This window comes from Belonocnema kinseyi, chromosome 1, assembly GCF_010883055.1.
Source record: "Belonocnema kinseyi isolate 2016_QV_RU_SX_M_011 chromosome 1, B_treatae_v1, whole genome shotgun sequence".
NCBI lineage: Eukaryota > Metazoa > Arthropoda > Insecta > Hymenoptera > Cynipidae > Belonocnema > Belonocnema kinseyi.
The window spans coordinates 22,116,297-22,135,794 of record NC_046657.1 but is presented as its reverse complement, the minus strand read 5'-3'; positions in this window follow the sequence as shown (position 1 = coordinate 22,135,794).

Sequence of the window (19,498 nt, the reverse complement as noted above, 5' to 3'; positions counted from 1 at the left end):
CACAGTAAATTTTTTATTTATATAGAATAATTTTCAAAAAAAAGATCAAATATTTGACCAAAAAGTTGAATTTTCAACGAAATTATCGAATTTTCTAGCCAAAGAAGATTTTTCGTTTAAAAAATTTTTTTAACCAATTAGAGGAGTTAGTTATAAAACATTTCAATTTGCAATCTATCTTTTGAATTCCGAGAAAAGTAGTTCATTTTTTAGTTTAACAAATTAATTTGTTTCCAAAGTTATAACCATTTAACTTAAAAATATGTATTTTTAGAGAAAAATGTAATAGTTGATATTTCAACAAAAAATATTTGAATTAAATTCAATAAATGGTTGCATTTTACAAATAAATGCATTTTATAAATAAATAGTACCATTGGGTCATTGATTTGTCATTTGCTGAATCCACACTATTTGAATCAGTCAAAATTACTGACTGATGAAACCATTGCAAATAAATTGTTTGATTAGTGAATGTCACAGTTTGGAAAATTTAAAATGATTATAGTTTAGTACATTAAAAATGACTGATTTAATTAGATAAAATTACAGATTAGATTATTCAAAAACACTGATTTCATTGCTGGTTCAAATGGACTTTTAAAAAGTGACTTTCGAGTGCAATTTACTGATAATATCATTTAAATTAACTTATTGAATCAATCAAAATTAAAAATCGTGTCGTTGTATCACTGAGTTGTTAGATGCTGAATCCACATTATTTGAATCAATAAAAATGGGTGCCTAATGAGTCTATTTAAAATAAATCTTTTAATTAATGTGAATAATAGATTTGTACATTTAAAATGACTGATTTTATCAGTCAAATTTATTGCTGAGATTATTTAAAATGACTGATTCAATTAATTAAAATTACAGATAAGTTTATTTAAAAAATACTGATTTCATGTCTGGATCTATTTGACTGATATGATAAGTGACTTTTGATTGAAAGTTACTGATAGTATCATTGATTGTATCATTGGATCGCTGATTTGTCAGTTTGCTGAACCCACATTATTTGATACAGTCAAAATTCCTTCCTGGTGAATCTATTCAAAATAAATTATTTAATTAGTGTAAGTTACAGTTTAATACTTTCAAAAGCAATTATTTACTTATCAAAAGTGACTGGTCTAAACATTTAAAATCACTGCTTTAATTAGTGAAAATTACAGATGAAATCATTCAAAAATACTGATTTCATTTCTGGGTCTAACTGATAAGTGACTATTTATAAGTGATAAGTCTATTCTAAATAAATGATCTAATTAGTCAAAGTTACTGGTTAGATCATTAAAAATAACTGCTTTTATTAGCGAAAATCGCCTATTGGATCACTCAAAATTACTGATCTTAGTAGTGGATCAAATTGGCTTACTTGAAAAATGACTTCTGCCTGATTTTGTCAGTTGTCTAATCCGCCTTTTTTAATCAGTAAAAATTGACTGCGAATCAGTCACTTGTAACGGACTTAAATTTAAAGTGTTAAGGATCAAAATAAATTGTGTAAGGTCGCGAATTACCTGGCGCAATTTGGCGGTAGGAAGTACGCGTCAAGATTGGCGCGGCGAACGCGAATTTACCATGGATACCTTCCGAACAGAAATCGTAACTTATTAATTGCATCTAATAATAAATGTGAGCACATACAGCCACCAGAAACATTTTTTAATTTAAAAAAATTCATAATTAGAGAATTCATTTTATTAAATTAATTAGATTACTTCAATCAAGTAAATTAATTAAATAATTAAATTAATCCGATTAATTAAATAATTTATTTGTTATTAAATTATTAATAAATAATTTAATTCATTTATTTTAATTAGAACAGAATTACTATAAAATGCCTATTTTATATTATCAGGAACATTTTTGAAAACTTGAAAAAAGACAGATTTTTTCTGAAAATTTTCTTTTAATGTCTTTAAAATTCGTTACAAATAAATATAAAGGAGATATTCTGGAAACCTCCACCTTTTTTATTTTTTTTTATATTTCAATCGAAATTCTGATCGAAATAATCTTAAAAATCCCCACTGAGATAAATCCTATCAAAATTTTAATAAAAAATTCTCATCAATACAATTCCCATCTGAATAATTATTTTCGAAATTCACATCTATATAATTGTAGTGGAAAATCTTATCGAAATAATCGGTCTAATATTCATGGAAATTCTCATCGAAATTCTCATCAAAATAATTCTCATAGAAATCCTTAGCAATATTATCATCCAAATTCCTATGGAAATTCCCATAGATAGTCCCATATAAATTCTCGTCACAATAGTTCCCATATCGATCCTTATCAATATTGTAATCAAAATGATTCCTATCGGATTAATTCTCACCGAAGAAATGCTCGTGAAAATTCTCACTGCAATAATTCCCAATGAAATTCTCACTGCAATAATTCCCAATGAAATTCTCATTTAAATTCTAACAAAAATTATCATTGAATGACGCATCGAGATTTTTTTATCGAAATTGTCATTGAAATGGCCAGGAAAATTCTTATCAAAATTTACATTGAAATCCTTATCGAAATAATTTGCAGAAAAAAAATCTCATCAAAATATTTTCCTTTGAAATTTTCATCGAAATTTTAATTCAAATAGTTCCGATCGAAATAATTCTCGTGGAAATTCTCTTCGAAATTCTTATGAAAATTTTTATCCTATACCGTTTCGAGATTTTCTTTAAAATTCTTATGGAAATCGCGAGGAAAATTGTCACCTAAATTTACATTGAAATTCTCATTGAAACAATTTTCGATAAAAAAATCCCATTAAAATGTTTTCCTTCGAAATTCTAATAAAAATAATTCCTATGAGAATATTTCTCATCGATATAATTCTCGTTAAAATTCTCATTGCAATAATTCCCGAGGAAATTCTCATCGAATTTTTTATCAAAATTCTCATCGAATACAGCATCGAGATTTTCATCGGAATTCTTATTGGAATTGCAAGGGAAATTCTCATCGAAATAATTCCATAAAAAATCTAATACAAATATTTATTGTCAAAATTTTCATGATAATTATAATGCAAATAATTCCTATCAAAATAATTCTCGTGGAAATTCTCATGGTAATAATTTCCGAGGAAATTGTCATCCAAATTCTTATGAAAATTATCATCGAATATTGTTTCGAGATATTCATCCTAATTTTCTTCGAAATTGACAGGAAAATTTTATTTGAAATTCACATTGAAATTCTCATCGAAATCATCCCCATCAAAAAGCTTATCAAAAGATTTCCCATTGGAATTCTAAAAAGAAGAATTCCTATTAGAATAATTCTCATCGAAATAATTATTGTGGAAATTTTTATCAAAATTCTCATCGTATACAGCATCAAAATTTGTATCGAAATTCTCATTGGAATTTCCAATGAAATTTTCATCGAAAAAATGCCATGAAAAATCTCATCAAAATATTTACAGTTGAAATTTTTATCGAAATTCTATTCAAAATAAATCCTAAGAGAATTATTCTTATAAAAATAATTCTCGTGGAAATTGTCGTCACAATAATTCCGATCAAAATTCTTATTAACAAAACAAAGTAATTCTCGTGGAAATTCTCATCGCAATAATTATCCCCGAAATTCATATTAAAATTCTTATAGAACGTCTCATCGAATACAGAATCGAGATTTTCATTAAAATTTTTATTGAAATTACCATGGAATTTCTCATCGAAATTCACATTGGAATTCTTATGGAAATAATTCCCTTCAAAAATCTCATCAAAATAGTTCCCATCAAAGTTTTAATCGAAATTCCAAACCAAATAATTCTCGTGGAAATTCTCATCGGAATAAATGAATAATTGCCGAGGAAATTATCATTAAAATTTGTATCAAAATTCTCATTGAATACCGCATCTAGATTTTTATCGAAATTCTCATGGAAATTGCCAGGAAAATTCTCATCAATTTAATTCCCATTAAAAATACAATGCAAATAGTTCCCATCGAAATTCTAATCTACATCATTCTTATCTGAATACTTCTTACCGCAATTTTCATCAAATAACGCATCGGGATTTTCATCGGAATTCTTATCAAAATTCCCATTGAAACTCCCATGGAAATCTGCATAGCAATTCCTAATGAAATTCTAAGGAAAATAATTCTCATCGAAATAATTGACTTAGAAATTCTCATGAAAATTCTCATCGAAATTCCCACGAAAATTCTTGTAGAATTTCTCACCGAAATTTCTCATCGAAATTGTCATCTAAATAATTTTCATCGATTTTTTTTTTAAATTCTGATCAAAATAATTAACATAAAACTTCTCATCGAAATTAAAGCTTACTTAAAAAAAGGCGGGAGGGGGCTGATCGTTAAAATCTGACTATTTTTGGTCTCCATCACCTAAAAATCAATAAGACCATACTTCGCCCAAGTTTGAGCCAGATTGACTTCCTCATCAAGGTCACAGTATTTCAGCTGATTCATTGACGCCCTCGAGGTAGCGCAAACAAGCCCCGACTTCCGGCGAAGAGACCCGAAGCTGAAAATGAGTAGTGGAAGAAAGAAGGAAAAGATGTTGGTACAATGAAAGAGGTAATGGGGGGGGGGGGGCAGCAACAGGTAACCGAGTCGGCTCGATCAAGCCTCGATGACTGGACAACTTCTCGACGACAGAACTTGTGTGACTCACGTGAATAGGGGAGGGGAGCACAATACTTTTAACATTCATTTAAGAGTAGATGTATCCCGGTGGGCCCGAGAAATGGCGGTGAAGTCCCTGTCGAGCCATAGGGAAAATTAGGTAAAAACAAAACACCTCTTCTTTCAGTTTCGCCGCCGTTGCTAGGATCTGCTAGTATAGCGGCAGATATGATGAAAGAAGAAAGATGGAATATGGAAGGAAATGAAGATGATGACGAGGACAAAGAGGAAGATGACCGGGGACTACCGAGGGCCTCTAAGTCCCACCGCCTGTGGATGAGTAATTAGGCATCGGTTTTAGCGCTTGGATCTACCAGAGAAAAAAACTAAAGTTACATTTTGTTAAATGTAAAATTTTCTTTTGTGAAAGTTGACATAGTATTTGTCGAAAGTTTATCATTCGATGGGATAAAAGCAGTCGTCTGCTACGTCCTTATCAGCAACAAGAAAACGGAAAATATGAGTGAATTCGAGTTATAAATCAGGAAACTAGATTTAAGAAATTTTTTACTTACTTAATTATCACAGTCAAACCTGGATTTAATGTCAATTTTGGGACTAAGTCTGACATTAAATCCAGAATCTCGGATCTAATTTTCCGAGCTGATTCCGCGCGTGCGCAGTGAATGTGTTCGGTGCGTTTTCGCGCGCTGCTTCCAGCGTACGTGTTTCAGTTTCTAAATGAAATTGTTGATTCAAACAGAAAAAATTCGTTTCAACACACTTTGATTCGGTTAAACCTAATGTAAATCAAACACGAGAAATCGATATTTTTCTTTAAAAAAACTCTATTGGTTGAAAACGCAACTGTTTCGTTAAAATTTCAACACAAAGGATCTAATTTCAAAACTTATAAATAATTATACTTCTACCAAACAATTTAATTTTGTATCATAAATTATATAATTCCTGCAGATGTTCTTTTTCAACCTAATAGAACAATTTTCAGTTAAAAAAATGATTCGCACCCAAAAAAAGTGAAGCCTAAAGAAGTTGTTCAATTTTCAATCAAAGAAAAATCGTATTATTTTTTTTTTTTTAAATTTGTTAATCTTAAGTGAAAGTATATCTGGACCATTGCATGGGAGATTTAAAATCAATTTTTTTTTCTACAAAACATTTTGTTTTACGTATTATGTTCGAAAATAATCGGCACGTACTTTTTTTATTTCAATGTGATACTCAAAAATCTCGAGAAATGATTTTTTAAAATTTTTTGTTTTTCTTTTTCATATCAATGTAGTGCATTTTTAGAAACAGAATGTTATACTTAAAAAGATAAATTTTCAAACATAAATGAAATAATTGCGCTTTCAGATTATAAATTAGTTTTCAACAAAATAATTCATTTTTCAAACAAAGATATAAATATCACACTGAAATGATAAAATTTCAACCAAAGATGAATTATTTTTAGTTAAAAAAAATAATTTAAAATAAAAAAAAATGTTTTCTACCAGAGATGGATTTTCAACTAAAATGATAAATCTTGAACAACAGATGAATTATGTTTTCAAAGTTTAACAGTTTATATAATAATAATTAGAGGATGATCTCAAATTCAATATATTCTGTATGAGTAGCTGGGATCAAGTTTTAATCTATTATAAATTTGATTCTATTTCAATTTATTAATTTTAGGCATGAGTGGAGTCTTTAAACTTTTTAGTTTATTACATAAATCCATAATAATATAAAAACCATTAATAGTAAATGATAAATCATAATTAATAATAAACACAAGTATAAAATTCATATTGCTAAACATTTTATAAAGATTTCAATGATTTTTCAAAGATTTTACAAATTTCACTAATTCTACTAAATAATATTAGTTTGCAAAGATTTCCAAAGATTTCAAAGATTTTGTTGAAATTTTGAAAGTTTTGCAGTGTTTCGATAGATTTCAAAGATTTCCCTAAAACTTTAATAATTTCTCAAAGATTTCACATAAAAGTCGTATTTATTTAAAAGATGCCCCCAAAAATGTTATTATTTCAAAACGATTTCCGATAGGTTTCAAAGATTGCACAAAGATTTCATTAATTTCTTTAAGGTCTCACAAATATTTCGAATATTTCGCAAAGATTTCAAATATTTAAGAAAAATTACAATGTTTTCCCGAAGGTTTCAAAATTTTTATAAAGACTCCAAATATTTCGCAAAGGTTTGTGATAGATTAGAAAGATTTTACAAATAATTCAATTGTTTCAAAAAGACATCAGGTAGATTTAAAAAAAAATACAAACGATCCGATCAATTTAACCATTTCATTTTAGAGGGGGGGGGGGGTTAATACTTTGTTTTACTTTTTTAGATTTCTGGTAGGGGAGGGGGTATTGCGCTCTGTGCCCCCTAGAGTTCTGACGCCTCTGGTTTCATTCGCGAGAAACTGGATAGGATAGGCCTGAGTTTGTATACCTCCAATTGCAAAAAAGGTGATAAAACATTTTGTAAAATAGTGACAAGAAAGAAGACACATTTGAAAAGAGCCTAGAATTATAAAATCTTTTAAATGGTGGCAAAGTAATAAGAAATAGTCAAAATCACAATTTTTTGGTCTCTTTATTAGTGTATAGGTTAAAAAGAGGAAAGAAAGAAGATAGGTGGAGATTGGTAGAAGGTGTTAAGGGTATATGGAGTTAAAGAGGGGGTACGTGTCTTGAGGGGATTATGATATTTTACGTGAAAAGGCGAGTAGGAGGCTACAAAACGGAAAATAGCTTACGTGTAATTGAGAAGGTAAGGGAGGACAAAATATTTTTATAGGTAGAAGAGGAATAGAATATTTAGAGGCAGTGATAAAAAATTAGGAATGGTACACATGAGCGGGTAGGAGAAATATGGGATGGAAAGATAGGAAAAAAAGTAGGATTGAATAATACAAAAGGTAGAATAAAAAGAGGAACAGAAAGATGGGATGGAGGAATAGGAATACATGGACAAGAGGTGGGAAAACTTATTTAAATGGAGAAATATGATTCAGGAGGGTAAAAGTAAGCATAGGTAGAGAAAAACGGCGAGAGGAGTACAAGAGAGCAACCTCTCCCTTGCTATGAGAAGATATATGCAGACTAAAATACTATATTTTTTATACTGTGAGTGAAGAGGAGGGATATAATACAAAGGCTGAGCGGAAAACTTGAAGGGATGTATGGAAGAGGTCCTGGACAAGAGTGGGTACGTAAATATGGAATTAAGGGATGAAAATATATAAGACGTCAGTAGATTTTTTATAGGGAGCGATATGGTTCAAGAGCCTGCTAGGTTGCTATTTAGAATGGAATTGCGAGAGGAGTGCCAGAGGAAAAGATGGATATGAGGGATTAGATGCAGAGGAAGAGACTATTTTTCTATATGGAAAGTGTTAAAGAGGGATAGGAGAGGAAGGTGCAGATAGTTATATAAAAATTAAATGTGAGAGGATGTGTTCGAAGTAATTTTGTGATTCACGATGGTAAGAGGAAAGGTCACATAGGAGAACACCGCGAGAGGATTGCAGGAGAAGAACAGGTATGTTAAAGAGTTAATGGAGAGAAGATGACCTAATTATCCTCCACTGTGAGTGTGGAAAAGTAATAAAAAACGAATACTCAGAGGGGAATGAAGATAGAGATATATAAGATAAGGGCCTAACAATGAGAGAGTTGCAGGAAAACGGGCTGAGGGAATGGGAATATAGAGAATAAAGGCGGGAAAATAAGTTAACAAGGAGATATATTTAGTACAATGAGGTGGTGTTTACGGACGAAAGTGCTACGAGACGAGTTTAAGAGAAAAATAGGAAAGTGGTACAGTACTTGGAGTGGAGAAGACTATATTTTTCTGTATATGGAATATAAAAAAGAGAAAAGAGGAAGGAATTATCAGACTAAAAATAGGGTTATATGGGATAGGTGCTTGGAAAGAAGAGGTGCTATAATATTGGATAAAAGTATACGAATTGAGGTTTGGAACACATTTTCGAAGAGAGGGATAATATTATAGATAGTAAGAGGGGGGAGAGTGTGGATGCATGGAGTAGACGATGAGAGAAGTGCAGGAGAGAATGAGAGATGTGAGAGAGTGTATAGAGAGAAAGGGATTATATTTTTCTACACTGAGCATGGCAGAATATAATGTAATAGAAGTTAGGATGGAAGGTGAAGCATCAGAGGGGCTTAAAGAGAGAAATATATGGGTAAGAGGTTGAGAATAAAACAGGCGCAAAAATATGGGATGGGTGAATGTGGCAATGGGGGAATAAGGGAATGGGATACATGGATTAAAGGCGGAAAAACGTATTCAAAGGAAGTGGTAGGATTTAGTAGACTCAGAAAGAAGGAAAACCTACGTAGGAGAAAACGCTGGAGTAGTACATTAAAGAAACTTTTCTCTCGGTGTAAGAGGATATATGGGGAGGGAAAAAGCTATATTTAGAAATACTATGAGTGTGGAAAACATAGAAGAGGAGGGATCAGAGAGATAGAAAGATAGGAATATATGGAAGAGTGACTTTGCGAAAAGTGTTATCAAAAGATGGAATATAGGAATGATAATGAACCGATTACAGGTGACAAAATGTGTTCAAAAAAAGTAATTGGATTGGGCATCTGAGGGAGAGAAAAATTAGAGTAAATAGCGAGAGGATTGCAAGAGAAGAATCTCTCTTGTCGCAACGGGGTAGATGGAAAGAGGAGGGCTATATTCTTATACAAAGTGCAGAATAGGGTTTAAAGAGCACGACAGAGGGAAAGAAAGATAGGAAAATATGGAATTAGAGGTGGGAAATTATAGTTGTGGAGAGATATAGGATTCGAGAGGGTGAAGAAATTTCTGTAGAGAAGAAAATATCGTGAAGAGTGCCGGAGAGAAAAAATGATATGCGGTCATACATAGAGCGGAAAAGACAATATTTTGTTATACAGGGAGTAAGTAGGAGGATAGATAAAGAAGGACATAATGGTAAAACAGGATTGGAGGGGAAAAATAGGAATATATAATAGAAGGACTGAGCAAAAGAGGATGCAGAAAGATAGAATGGTGGGATAGGAATAGACGGATTATAGGTAGAAAAAATGTTGTAAGATATAGAAATCAGGAGAAGAATGTTACATGGAAGAAAACAACAAAAGGATTGCTAGAGAGAATGCTAGATGTTAGAGGGTAAATAGAGATGAAGGGAATGTTTTTTTTCAAATAATAGTAGTGTAGAAGATGGACAGAAGAGGAAGGTGCACATTATGTGGAATAGATAGTCATATCTGTGACGGGATAGGAAAGGGAAAGGTAGACTAAGGAAGAAGCCTTTATTAGAGAGAGGTGGGTCGAGAGGGGATATTTTAGAGCTGGATGGGATTTGGGTGGGATTTGTAGAGAGAGCGTATAGGAGAGATAGAAGAGAACAGGAGCAAAAAAAGGAGTAGTTAGAGGAAGCAAAGACCGAGAAGGTGAGATAGAGAAGTGGAGAGATAGAAATATAGAGATGCAAGGTGCATCTTTATTGTTTCCTAAGTAACTTTTAAACCACGCAACCGATTTATATGTTCTTGGGCGCATTTTAAAGCTTAAATGGCCCTCAATTTACTGGAGAAATTTCAAATAATTCAATATTATTTCAGACTCAGAATTACGAACAGAATCCAAGTACGTAAATGATTGTAAATAAGATCTGATATTCGAGGCGACGATTGTTCGTGAAAAAAGGGTTGGCACCTTAGGTAACGAAAGGACGATTTAATAACAAGAATCAGGGGCCCTTGGTCCCCTAACCACTACTCGATATAATATAATGGTTTCCATTATCGGCGCGGCTCGGCAGCCACGGCAGTTTAATTAAAACGATCGCTCGGCAAGATCCGAAATCCATTTGTTTGCTGATCGTGCGTCAAGGAGAGTTATCTGGCCCCTCAGATCGCCCCGTGTCGGATTTGAATCAGCTACTGGATTTATCTTACAAGGAGAGAAATCTCCACTTGTGAAGGATGCAGAGGATGATGGGAATGAATGCAAGATTTAGGAGGGGGGAGACACTGACAGCGTTTTTATTCAGGCCTGAAATTCAAGGTGTCAATTCATGCCTTTTTTAATTACTCGTAAAGAAAATATCCGATTGACTTTTAATGCTGAGTTTGGGATTCAGCAAAAACTTTTTTTAAATCTTTATAATCCTAAAGACATTAAAACTGTATAAGATTCTCGAAAATAGTTTTTTTTTCGGAAAGCCGAAATAGAATTTTAAAAATTATAAATGTTAAAATAAAAATGAATTTTCAACCAAAGAGTTCACCTTTCAACCAAGTATCTGCATTCCTGACCAAAAAAAACGACTTATCAATGAAAAGTAGCTGATTTTTCTTATTAGGTTTTTCTTTAGGTGTCAGGAATACTTGGCAAAATGTGTTTTTGCTTCTTAGGCAAAAGAGGAGCGGTTCCGGGTATTCGGTGTCGAATCGGTGATTTGAACGCTGCCTTTCTTAGGAAAAAATTATGATCCACGTGCTCGGGAATGGCGAAAAAGCACCTCGTTCTTCTCTTGAGTTGATTAGTCATTACCTAGAGATGGTGCATCATTCTACTGATCCGCTGGCGGCTCCCTGTATTACAGCCGAGGCTGCCGTTCATTGTTGCTCGAGCAAAACGTCCAAGTGCTTCGGAGAGCTGGAATGAAAAAGGGAGAGAGAAAAAAAGATGAGATGAAGGCAAGGAGATGGAGTGCGGAAAAAAGTGTGAACATGGATGAGGCAGAAGTCGAGAATCTCGTTTGAGGTAGCCGCCGGTTCATTCACGTTTCGAAATGAGATCGAACCCCCTCCCTTCTCCTTTCTCTCTTGGATCTCAAATATCCCAAGTGCGTGAGATGAACATTTCGACACCCTACAGGATTCGAAACAGGAAATGATCATTTTGATGGTCAGGTATTCGTTCGTCCATTGTACTTTTTTCTAAGAAATGGAAGTGAGAGGAAATGATGAGAACGGTAATAGAGGAAGTAAGTGAAGGGGAAGTAGGGCAAGTTGGAGGAAATGAGGTAAAATGACGGAAGTAAATAAATGAGAAGTGAGAAGTGAGAAGGAATTAGAGGTAAATGAAAGGAGTAGTATTAAGGAAAACAAAAGTAATGGGAGGGAAAGTATAAAAAATGTGGTAAGAAGTGATGGGAGGGGAGTGGAAATTAAAGGATGAGAGTAGGCGGAGTGCAGGAGAATAATGGAAAGTGAAGTAGTTCTAATAAGAAGATGGGAAGGAACGGAAGTGTGGGAAATGAGGGAAGGGGTGAGAATAATAAGGAAAGGCTTGTAGGGTTACTAAGGAAAGAGCAACTAGGTGAAGTAAGGGAAATGATGGGATGGGTAGTAGAAGAATTGAGTGAAGAAGAAGAAGGAAAAGTGAAGGAGGCGTAGGGGAAGTGCGGAGAAATAAGTGATGAATGAGAAGAGGGGTATCAAGAAAGGGAAAGTATAGAAAATGTGGAAAGATGTACATGGAGAGGATGTAGGAGAAGTGAGTGTAAATTAGAGAAGAGAATCAGGGAGAGTGAAGGAAAATGATGAGAGAGGAAAGTAGGAGGGGAAGTAAGAGAAATACGAAAAGGAGAAATAAGATAAAAGTGAGTAGGAGAGGATAAGTAATGGTTCAGGAAGGGAAGTAGGGAAAGTTGAGTGTCTGTTAAGAAGAATTCAATTCAATATTGTTCACCAAACAATTGTATAATCAAACCATAACGATTAGTTTTTTAGAAGACAGGTGAATTTTCACACAAGGAAGATGATTTGTGAATCCAAAAAGAAGAATTTTTAATAGAACGGTTGGATTAAAAAAAGTACTTTTTAGCAAAAAAGTTGATTCTTTCAACCTGCTAATATGAATTTTTAATCCAATGGTCAAATTCTAAAATAGAATAGATTAATCATCAACCAAACCAAATTGCATCTTCAACTACATAGTTGAATTTTCAATAAAAAAAGACAAATTTTTGGAACAGTTGAATTTTCGATCCAAAAGGAAGAAATTTCTATCCAAAAGGACAATAAATTATGAAGAAGAAATGTAAATTTTTTACTAAAAAGACGACTTTTTAACAAAATACTTCAATCTTCAATTAATTTTATAAATATTTAACAAAAAGTTTTTTTTTCAATCAAATAGTTAATTTTGAACCGAATAGTTGAATTTTAAATTGAAATCGATCAATTTATCAACAACAATAAAGTAGTTAAAATTTCGATTGAAAAAAAATGTATAGTAAACACACCAATATTCAAGAAAATAGTTCATCTTTTAACCAAAGAGGTGAAACTTCAACTTATAAAACTATTTTTTAACTAATTAGCTTAATTCTCAAGCAAGTAATTGAATTGGCAATAAAAAAATTAATTCTCAACAAAAAATATAATAGTTGATATTTTAAATTTCAACCACAAAAGAAAAAGATTTAAATTTTATTTAAAAAGAAGAAAATTTAAACACAAAAGAAACGTTCTCAACAATACATTTAATGGTTGGCATCTCATTAAAAAAAGATTAAAATTTTTGAAAAACTGATTTAATAATAATGTAGAAGTGTAGAGAAGAGATTGGTGATCTCAGAACGAAGTAGATAAGAAATAGATAGAAAAGATTTATAAGAAGGGTATAAATCAGAATTTGAGGTGGAATGAGAAGGAGTTAATAGGAATGTGATAAGAGAGAGACGATATATTTGTGGAAGGAAGAAGAAAAGCTTTTGATAATATGTGTGAGAAGTAGCTACGGAGGGAATAATCTAAAGTTGTGGAGGAGAGATGGTTGATCTAAGAACGTAAGTGATAGGAGAGTGATGGAAAGAAGTACATATGGAAGGTCTATAATAAGGATAGAAATTATTATGCAGGGTAGAATCAGGAGTAGTGGATAGGAATGCAATAAGAGAGAGAACATATGTCTCGGAAAGTGAGGGGTGGGACTTTCAGGAATATTGGCGAGGAGTAGCTTAGAAGAGGGATAATAATACAGAAGCGTAGAGAAAATATAATTTCAGAACGGAGTAGACTAGAATTAGAAAGAGAAATTTTATAATAAAGGTGTCAATGAGAATGTGGGGTAAAATTAGAAGGAGCATGTAAGGATGGAATAAGAGTGAAGAGATGTATGTGAAAAAGGGGTGGGGTGTTGAAAGACGGGAATATGGGTGAGAGGTAGCTAAGAAGGGGGATAAACTAACGGTGTAGCGAGAGATAGATGATTTTAGAATATAAGAGGGTATAGAAGAGAAATAGGACGGCGCAGATAGGAAGAGATAATAGGGGTATGAATGAGGATACGGAGCAGGATCAGAAGTAACAGATAGAGATGGAATAAGAGTAATAGAAGATATATGTAAGAAATTGAGGGGTGGGACTTTTGGGAATATTGGCAAGTAGTAGGTAAGGAAAGGGATACTGTAGATGTATAGAGAAGACATAAATAATCTTAGAAGGATGAAGATAATAAATAGATAGGGAAAGTCTATAATAAGGGTATATATGAGGATTTCGGGTAGAATTAGCAGGAGTGGGTAGAGATGGGATTTGTGTAGGAAAACAAGGAGTGAAGCTTTTGGGAATATGGATGAGACATGTCTATAGAGGGGGATAATCTAAAGGTGCAGGGAAGAGATAGATGGTCTTAGAACATATAAGAGCATATAAGAGAGTGATCAAACAAAGTAGATAGGAAAGGGCTATTATCAGGAAATGAATCATTATGTGGGGTAGAATCAGAAAGAGTGGATAGGAATGGGATAAGAGAGAGGAGATATGTGTGGAAAGAGAAGGGTGGGACTTTCGGGGATTTTTATGAGGGGTAAGTAAGGAGAGGGATAATACAGACGTGCAGAGAAAAGATAATCTCAGAACGGACTAGACAAAAAGTAGATAGAGAAGGTTTATAATAAAGGTATAAATGAGAATGTGGAGTAGAATTAGAAGGAGCATGTAAGGATGGAATAAGAATAAAGAGATATATGTGAGAAAGGGGTAGGTTGGAAAAAGAGGGCACTATGGGTAAAAGGTAGCTAAGAAGGGGGATAATCTAAAGGTGTAGAGGAGAAATAGCTAATCTAAGAACATAAGATATAGGGGAGTGATGGGACGAAGTAGATACGGGTCTACAATAAAGGCACAAATGAGGATGTAGGATACAATTAGCATGACAGAGAAGGATTTAATGAAATAAACCACTAGAAAACGCTATACACATTTTTACTTCTCTTACAGGATAAATACCTTCACTAAGAATGGCATTCTTCGTAATAAAAAAAACAACACAAATATTGCGGGCGATCATGTTCGCTCTTCTCTTCCTGCCCCCTCATCATCACATCTTTTTAACCTCCTACCATCCTTGTGATCCATGGCTTTTTTCTTGGGACGCGCGAGGCCCACGGATTCTTCGAGGCATGAATGAACCCGACACTTGTGGATCATTAATTAAACATTCAAGCTACCGACGGTTCCAGAGTCTCTTAACGATGATTTCATATAATTCATGAGAAATTATCAATATTGAGATGTGGACAAAAATTTTAATTGCAAGAAATGTTAGATGATCCTTGATATCTACCAATAGGATCCGGTATTTACGATTTTTTTTAGGTTGGTAATACTGGAGTAGACTAGGTAACAGAAGAATCGATTTTTTAATTAGGAAACTATTTTTGTTTATCTGGGATATTTTAGATGGTGAAATGAGCAAAAAATCTAAAGAACTAAAGAATAAAATATTTGTTTTTGTGATTGCGTATAAGGGGAGGCTCTATAGTCTTTATCCAATTGGAATTTATTATAAAAATGACAAAAATATTCAATTAATTTTTTTGAATCACGCGTAAGCTCTTTATTTTGGAATAAACTTAAAAACAAAATAGGGATTATGATTAATTAAATCGGCAGAGCCAATTGGGAACCACTGTTGAGAGCCAAATCTACCACCTATGAGCAGAATATAGTAGATGTGTATTTCGGTTCCAGAGGGCACTCTTCTAATGTTAATTTTTTGGTGTTTTCATTTTTTTGCAGTGTCTTTTTATTGCCGTCTTGATGGGGGAAAAAAGCAAAAATTAAGCAAATGATTTTATTTTGCTGACGAGGGTATTGATTGATTTTTATATTAGAATATTAAATATTGTCGATTACTTTTCTGATGTTTGGAGAAACGAAAAAAAAATTTGCTTTAGCCCAGATTTGAACCCAGAACGACACCATCTGTATACCATGAGTAGAGCCTTTGCCAATTACGCCACCGAGCCCTCAGTTAAATTTCCTACTAAAATCAAAAAATTTCGATTAACAAAAAGTATGCTTAAATTATAAGGAATTTTTAATAATACAGTTCAAATTTCAACTTAAGAGATGAATTTTTAAATAAAATAGTTGAATTTGCAGGTAAAAAGAATAAAATTCCAACCAACAATTTTCAGTTCGAAAAGTAAATTTTTCACAACGTAGTTCAACGTCTTTCATTGAATTTTGCATCAAGAAGAATAATTTTCTACTAAATTAGTTACAGTTTTAACTCAAAGAGACGAATTTTCAACAAAAAATTAGAGTTTTAATGAGAAAAATTAATTTTTAAACAAAACAAAATTAACTTACATCAAAACAGTTCAAGTTTAAACCAAAAAAAAAATTAATTTCAATCAATGATTATATAATTATTTAATCATTGATTAAATAAAATTTATTCCCAACAAAAAAGCACATATTTTCAACAACATATTTGAAAACTATTTGCATTACCTATTATAATTTATTTACTTGAATTACCTAAATTACTTCGAATTTATCTGGATTAAAAGTGGATTAGTCTAGATTGTTAAGAAATTTCTCTCTATTAAAAGTAGATGACTCGAGTTTAAAAGTGGATTAGAACGGAATTATTTCATATAAAAATTGGATTGCAAATGGATTATATCATGTTATAGTAGATTATTTGGATTTCCTAAATCACTCAGAATTAGACGCATTACAAGTGGATTACGCCTGGTTAACCCTTTTCCAGGCCAAAGGAATGAAACCAAGGTACAGATAAACTGTATATAATTTAATGATTTCAAAGCATTGCTGAATTTAAATTTGCCATTGATTTTGCAAAATTAATTTTTTTTAACAATTTGTTTAAACAAATTATTTCAAAATTAAGTTTTTCCACCAAATTAATACCAGAATTAAATTCTACGGCAAAAATACGTCTGAAATAGTAGTTTAAATTGTTAAAATACATATTATTATTAACAAATTAATTAATAATGAATTATGCGATATGAATAAATCCTTTGACGACCATAAGAATATAAATAAAAATAAGGGTTTGGCTTATATTGACTAAAGGGGTTTTTGATGCGCAGAATTCAAATTTGACATTAGTTTTGCAAAATTAATTTCTTTAAACAATTTTTTCAAACGAATTATTGAAAATTTGAGTTTTTTTAAATACGAGAATCGAATTCTACGGAAAAAATGCGCCTGGAAAAATAGTTTAACTTGTACAAATATAATTTGTTATAAGAAAATTATTAATAATAAAGATAACGGATTCTAAATTAAGTAATTTGTTTATAAGAAAATATATTTGAACAAGTAAAACTTATATTCTAGACGTATTATTTTCGAAGAATCCGATTCCGGTATTTAATGTAAAAAAACTCAATTTTGCAATAATTTGTTTTAACAAATTGTTCAAACAATTAATTTTTCTAAAATAATGGAAAATATGAATTCTGCGCATCAAAAAACCCCTTAGTCAATATATTCCATACCCGTATTTTTATTCCTATTTTTAGGTTCGTCAAAGGATTTATTCATATCGCAAAATTAATTATTTATTATGTTGTTAATAACTATATGTATTTTAACAATTAAAACTACTATATCAGACGTAATTTTTCAGTAGAATCCGATTCTGATATTAATTTTAAAAAAATTTTTTAATAATTTGTTTAAAAAATTGTTTAAACAAATTAATTTTGAAAAACTAGTGGCAAATTTGAATTCTGCGATGTATTGAACCCCTTAAGCGATATACAAGAAAAGGGTTAAAGCGGGCTTATTCCAGGTTACAACTGAATTTCAAGTGGAGTAGTGTGGACTTCAGGTGGATTATGTCGGATTACAATTAGATTACATAGGATTACGTTCAACTGGATTACATTGAATCTCAAATCGATTACAGCAAATTACACTAAAAAAAAAACTTGATTTATCTGAATCACTCAGAAATATCTTGATTACAACTAGATTATTCTCAAATAAAATTAGATCACATTGGATTAGAATGGAAGTATTCTAGATTAGAACTAGATTGCAAATGGACTAAACTGGATTGCAAATGGACTAAACCGGATTGCAAGTGGATCAACCTCGATTAGGATATCCCTGAATTTTAGATAAATTACGCTAAACTAGAATTAGATCACCGCGGATAACACTGGATTAACTTGGATTACTTGAACTACTCAAAATGGTCTAGATTACAAGTGGATTACTTCTAATCACAAGTGGATAATGCTGAATTATAACGGTAACACTGCGGTTATAACTGGCTTACATGTAGATTATACCAATTACAAGTGGATTAGAGTGGATTAGAACTGCATTACTTCAGATTATACTTGGATTTCGAGTGGATTACTATGGATTTTAGATTGATTACGCCTGATTACAAGTGGATCACCGCGTTTAACACTGGATGAATTTGGATTACCTGAGTTACTCAGAATTGTCTGGATTACAGGTGGATTATTTCTGGTTATAAGTGGATTATGGCAGATTATAACAGGAATTCTGCGGGTGATAACTGGCTTACAAGTAGACTATACCGATAACAAGTGGATCAGACTGGATTAAAGCAGCATTACTTCAAAATATAAGTGGATTACGATTGGATTACCATAGATTTCAGATCGATCACGCCTGGCTAGAATTGGATCCCCGCGGATAACACGGGGTTAACTTGGATTACCTAAATTACTCAGAATTTTATATATGGCAAGTGGATTAGAGTGGATTAGAGCGTCATTACTTCAAATTATAACTGGATTACAAGCGAATTACCCTGGATTTTAGATCTATTTCGCCTGATTACAAGTGGATCGCCGTGGTTAACACTGGATTAACTTGGATTACTTAAATTACTCAAAATTGTCTAGATTACAATTGGATTACTTTTGATTACAAGTGGATTATTCTGAACGATAACGGGAACATTGCTGTTATAGCTGGCTTACAAGTTGATTACACCGATTAAAAGTGTATTAGAGTGGATTAAAGCGGCATTACTTTATATTGTAACTGGATTACGGGTGAATTACCCTGGAGTTTAAATAGATTATGCCTAACTACAATTGGATCTATGTGGATTACACTGGATTAACTTGGATTACTTGAATTACTCAAAATGGTGTAAATTACAAGTGGATTACTTCTGATCACAAGTGGATTATGCTGAAATATAACGGAAACACTGCGGTTGTAACTGGCTTACACGTAGATTACACAGATTACAAGTGGATTAGAGTGGATTTGAAATGGCATTACTTCAAATTATAACTGGATTACGAGTGGATTGCTGTCGATTTTAGATCGATTACGCCTGATTACAATTGGATCTTGACGAATAAAACTGGATTAACTTGGATTACTTGAATTACTCAGAATTGCCTAGCTTACAAGTGGATTAATTCTGATTACAAGTGGATTATGCTAGATCACGACGGGAACACTGCAGGTGATAACTGGATTTCGAGTAGATTACACCAACTACAAGTGGATTAGAGTGGATTAGAGCGGCATTTTTCCAAATTATAACTGGA